The sequence below is a fragment of the Hippopotamus amphibius genome, chromosome 4 (assembly GCF_030028045.1).
Source record: "Hippopotamus amphibius kiboko isolate mHipAmp2 chromosome 4, mHipAmp2.hap2, whole genome shotgun sequence".
In the NCBI taxonomy this organism is placed as follows: domain Eukaryota; kingdom Metazoa; phylum Chordata; class Mammalia; order Artiodactyla; family Hippopotamidae; genus Hippopotamus; species Hippopotamus amphibius.
The window spans coordinates 182,459,877-182,465,476 of NC_080189.1; the positions used below are offsets into that span (position 1 = coordinate 182,459,877).

The following is a 5,600-nucleotide window of genomic DNA, read 5'->3' on the forward strand; positions in this document are numbered from 1 at the left end:
GAAAGAACAGCTAGCTATAATCTGTCAAGAAATTACTTTCAAACCACCCACATTCTTCCCATAAAAATTCTAGATCCTAGAATTGTGGAATATCAGGTCTGGACGAGACCTCTGGGGTTATCTGTGTTACCCCTCAACCCTGAACATCTTTAAAATAATGACATCTACCGTTATATAGCAGGTATGGTTGTCAAAGTGTTTTGCTATCCCCTGCCAAATTCAACTCATCTCAGGGAGATTTTACTAACAGAGATGGTCCCCAACTTAACGATGGTTCAACTTAGTAAATTTCGATTTTAATACAGATGGTACAAGAGCCACAGGCATTCAGTAGGAACCTTGAATTTCGATCTTTTCCCAGGCTAGTGTATGCGGTAAGAAGCCCTCTGGTGAGGCTGGGCAGTGGCAGTGAGCCTCAGCTCCGAGTCGGCCAATGGAGCATGAGGGTAAACAACCAACACTTACCACCATTCTGAACCCAGACAGCCATTCTGTTTTTCACTTTCAGTACAGTATTCAAAAAATAACGTGAGCTATCCAGCACTTCATTATAAAACAGGCTTTGTGTTAGATGATTTTGCCTAACTATAGGCAAATTTAAGTGTTCTGAGCACTTTTAAGGTCGGAAAGGCTAAGCTGTGATGTTTGGTACATTACATTACATGCATTTTTAACAATATTTTCAACGTGCAAACAGGATGTAACCTCATCATAAGTTGAGGAAGATCGGTATAGCTAGGTCTGCCTTACTTTTCTACCAGCCAAGTGAGCAATTGAATTCACACTTGCATTCAGTGCATGTTTCTTGAGTATCTAATCTGAAATGTGGGGATAAGTGAGACAGGGTCCCGGCCTTGAGGATAAGGTGGTAACCAACTGCATCCTTTGCTACGTAAACTAACCTTCAGCCAGATACAAGTGCTACATTAAACAACTGAGTTTTGGAACCTAAATGCAATTATTCATGCTAATTGTCACGTTGTTTGTTTCCAGGCTGCTGAAACTGTGTGTGCCCTGGGGCAGGTACCCACCCTGATCATCTTCATAACTGCATCGTCGGGCATTTTCTATATCAGGAACTGAGGTAAGCATTTGACACACGACATAAATAAAGATATTATGCCCACTTTACAGAAGAGAAAGCTGAAGTTGAGAGAGGTTAATAAATTTAAGCAACACGATAGACGGTAGCACAGCTCGATGTCAAAAGTCACTGATACTCAATAGTATTTCATGGATTCAGTGCAAAACCAACCCCCTTAGGAAGACTCTGAAGGTTATCTCTGAAACTCAAACTAACAATATTACTTTGCAGTTGTAAAACATACCATGTAAAGATGTTTACCCCTTTGGCCTTTGAAAATTCTAGAGTCATTATGCTGGCCTTGTCCAAAAACAAAGTAGTGGCCTCAGCTTAAATTTGGGACATGAGCAAAACTTCCAAATTTTATGGTAAAGGCAACTTTCATGACTACTTTCCAACGCTAACTCTTACTTTCTCTTAACTGTGCTTAATAGAAAACTACTGATACTGAAGAATCATGCCTATTTTCTGAGACTGAAACCTTTAAACCACTTAGTCACATAACTTTTAGACTTTGTTATGTTCTAATGAATTGTATCAAAGTGGAAAGTGAAATTCAGGATGGTAGACAGGTAATAAGCCTAAAATACTGCATATTTATTAAGAGTTCTATGTAGACACCTGATTATCTACATTCTCTAAACAATTTTTTAGTCCTTCTGAAAAATAGTAAAAGCACTTCTTCCTGCCTTGTCCCTCTACCCTCTGTCCCTCTGTACCCCCATTATTCAGCCTGCACATGTAAGAGGTTAAAATTTTACTCTGGCTTGGTAATCAGTATCACTAAGATCCCTTCTCAAATCTTAACTTCAGAGTTGGACTTGTCTTCCATTGCCAGCCAAGAGTGTTTGGACTTATCTTGATTATTAATTAACTTCTACTTGGAAAGGACCTGAACAGGAAAAAATTTTTTCAAAGTCTTAACTGTGGTATTTGAATTTTGTAATCATTTGGAATCATTTTTCTTCCGTTCAAATATATTTCAGTTGAAAATTGTCAACAGCTGTGTTTGTACCTGTGGCTTTATTATCTGTTTATTTCTAAACCTAGAAGAAACTCCCAAATTTAAGTGGAATCTACACAGCTAACCTCTGGCTTGAGTTGCTGGATGAATTTAACAACAAAAAGGATTGTTAATCTTTCCAATTCTGTTAACTTTTTTTCCCATCAGACTATTAAGTGACTTAGGAAAAAAAAAGTCTCAATTCCTTTGTAATAAAAAAAATTACGTGCATTAATATTTTGTTAGAAACTTCTTTTTACCTTGAGAATAAACATCATGTAAATTATATTTGCTGATCAAAATATTTAACAATCTCCAATTTTATGAATTGTAAATGAGATGACATAAGGAAATCCAATGTACAGAAGTCAGTTTTGCCAAGTAAGGTACACTCATACATGCAACAAAAGTGAAAACCAGAAAAACTTAAAAGCAAGGAATCCTTAATCTAATACCCTTAAGTGGTGAAATATGACTCAGAATGAACTGATATCCAAGATAAACACTTCCGCAAATGTAGCAAGAAAAAAAGGATGCACAGCAAATCAAAGTAGTCTTTCTGATAAATTAATGGGCCCAAATATACTTGTTAATTGAGAAAACAAATGAACTGGCCACAAGCAACTTCCAAAGTACCATAAGAATCTAGGTATATTCACTCTTCACTATTCTGTTAAAAATGTTTAATGCATAGTAATAAATGACTCCTATTCCTCTGTAGGGGAACAAAATCTAGGTTCTACTCCCAAGAGTGAGGTACAAGAAGAGAAAACACACTGGAAACTCCTCCTCCCCACCCCTGACAGAAGCACCCAGCACAGCAGCCAGAGACTGACCAATCAGTTTCTAAAGGTAAAAAAACACCTCCCAGTGACAGATATTCATCAAACTACACCAAAAGAGATACACTGTTATTAGTTACACTTCTAAAAGCTACTGTAAATTGGTGATAAGAAAAAAGGAGACTATGTAATTCAAACATTTTAAGAGACCTGGAAAGCCTCAAACGAAACTGACATTTAGTAAAAAGAAAGCAGAGAAACCCTGAGGCAGGAGGTTAAGATGTTTACTCCTATTTTTACTAAAATTCCATGCGCCACAAACTAGGTACCTGATTCCCACTGAATTCTATGCTTATCTACTAAAATATTTACTGCCAGCAGATTCCAGCATAATGTAGATACTCTCCTTCAGCTGTCATCATCTCCTTTGTCATTCTCTTCTAGATTATGAGAGCAACAAGTTTTAAGGAAAAGGTTGTGACCAGTTATCAGAGCTCTCAGAACAAAAGTTTTCCAGGGGTTGAATTTTAGAATGGAAAACTATTTCAGTACAACTTTCACAGCTCTCTCATTTTCCAGTAGCTTCTAAAGTAAAGCTTTAATCATCATTTAAAACGTGGCCTAAATGCAAACCACATGGAAGAGCAGCTCAGTGTTACTTTCTTCCTGACAACCTTATTGCACTCCTATGACAGAACTGAACAGAAACTTTCATTTCTACAGCACACACAGGCATAAATGTTTTAATCTTCAAGTCCAACATCATTCCTATTCCAAGGATCACTCGAGAAGAGATGAGAAGCAGCAACCATTTTACTCGTTCAGACTAGTTTCATTTCAGATATTAATTAACAATTCGGAATATATATAAAAAAGGACAGAGAGAAAGGGGTAGCAGAAGAAAAATCAAGGTTGTTGGGGGCCCAATAAAAAGTTGTTCCGTGGCTGTTTGAGAACTTGGCTTTGGAAATTACTTTCCTAGGCCAGAGAAAAACTCCTCCTTAAAGTGCTGGAACTTTTCCAAAATATCAATCACAGCAGCCCCAGGGACTAATTTGGTAAGATGAGACTGCATGCATAGTAGCCTGTATAGACACAATATATCATGGTTCAAGTAGGTCTTGCCAAATTTTAACGGTACAGAGGAAAGCTGCTTTTATTTCACTGTACTCTTAAGTTAAATGCATTCACTTAAAATAGTTAAGAAACACCTCTCCAAAATTATTACTGGTTCCCTCAGTTCTGAAATACCAGTGGGGTCATTTTGCAGAAGACACATGGGGGAGGAAGAGGTATCATTTACACATGATAAAATTCACACTTCTCAGTGTCCCGTTCTGCCAGCTCCGACAAACGCATACAGCTGTTGTAACCACACCACAACCAAGCTCTTGTTCAGACGCATCGCTGAAGGCTTAACTCCTCGGAGGTTCTTAGAAGCAAAATTCATCTGTCAACATACTTTAAAAGTATTTTTGCTTTAGAAAAATCACCTCCTTCACCTGGAAATGCAAAACAATACCCCCCAAGTGATCCTAAACCAGTCAACACTCGGCGGGGGGGGTGTGTCCCCCGTCCCCCCGCAGCAAGTGGCGCCCAACACTGATCGGCTCCTTCCCACCCCCACCCCCGAGCCGAAACTGGGGAGAGAGGACGCAGGGGTGCATCGCCAGCCTGGAGCCAGGAGGAGGAAGAGTTTGATGCTAGAATGACAAACTCCAAAGCACTGAATTCTTCTCCCTAGTAGGGCACGGAGCGTGGGGGAAATGGCCTGGGCGCGTGGGAAGAAAGCCGACCCATTTTCAACGACTGTTTTTATAACCGGGAAGTGAGGGAGAGAAGCAGGGGCTAGCCCCCGGGCACCCCCGCGGGCACCTGAGGTCTGGAGAGAGGAACAGGAAAGCCACACAGGGCTCGCCCCAGCGGCGGAGTGACGACGGGAGGGAGGGAGGAAGCGGGCGCACGAGCCGGCCGCACGCAGAGCCGAGCCGACGAGCGCGAGAGGCACGGCCCCGGCCCCGCCCGGTGGGCGCCGAGGCGCCGGGCGCTCCCCGCACCTGCTGCCACCTCGGCGCGGGCGGGCGGGCGGAGCGGGGCCCTCCGCTTCGGGCGCCGGCAGGGGACGCAGGGCAGCGGCGAGCGCGCCCCCGCACCGGCAGGGCCGGAGGACGGAGGCCGTGCGGCGCCCTGCCACCTCCCCGGGCCCCCCGCGCCCAGCCCTGCCCGCCGGGCCCCGGGGCGCCCACCGGCCCCCGCAGCCTGGGCCCGGCGGAGCGCGGGCCGGACCGCGGCCGAGGGGCGCCAGGCGGGCGGGGGGCGGGGGGGGAGGGGGTGCGGTGCGAGTCTGCCCCGCGGGCCGCGCGCGCGGAGGGGCTGCCGCCGGCACTCACCTGCCCGCTTGCCCCTTCGCGCAGCGGCGGCGGCGCCCACTCCGCCGGGACCCACCGTCCACCTCAACCAAGCCCCAGGCGGCGGCGGCGGCGGCAGCGGCGGCAGCGGCGGCGGCAGCAGCAGCAGCGGCCGGACGGGAGGGGGCGGGGCCGCTGCCTGAGACGGCCCCGCCGCCGCGGCCCAACCCGGCTCCGCCCGCCCCGGGCCCCGCCTCCAGGCCGCCGCCGCCGCCGCCTATTGGCCCGCGGCTCAGACTCATGGGCGCGGCCCCGCCCCACCGCCCCCGACCGTTCCGCTCCGGTTCCTGCCCAGCCATTGGGTCGGTGGGCTCCGGGCCAGA

General features: G+C 46.0%; 1 protein-coding gene across 4 annotated transcripts in view; it reads right to left on the reverse strand.

Annotated features, from left to right (window-relative positions):
• SETD3 (SET domain containing 3, actin N3(tau)-histidine methyltransferase) overlaps positions 1-5,384 on the reverse strand; it is a 69,135-nt gene extending 63,751 nt beyond the window's left edge. For 2 of the 4 annotated variants that reach the window (XM_057733295.1, XM_057733291.1), the window contains exon 1: positions 5,260-5,355. The gene's annotated coding sequence lies outside the window, so the exon portion shown is untranslated. Of the gene's footprint in view, positions 1-5,259 lie in introns of all 4 variants that reach the window. The other 2 variants (XM_057733294.1, XM_057733292.1) reach the window with 2 other exon arrangements.
• Between the last annotated feature and the right edge of the window lie 216 nt (positions 5,385-5,600).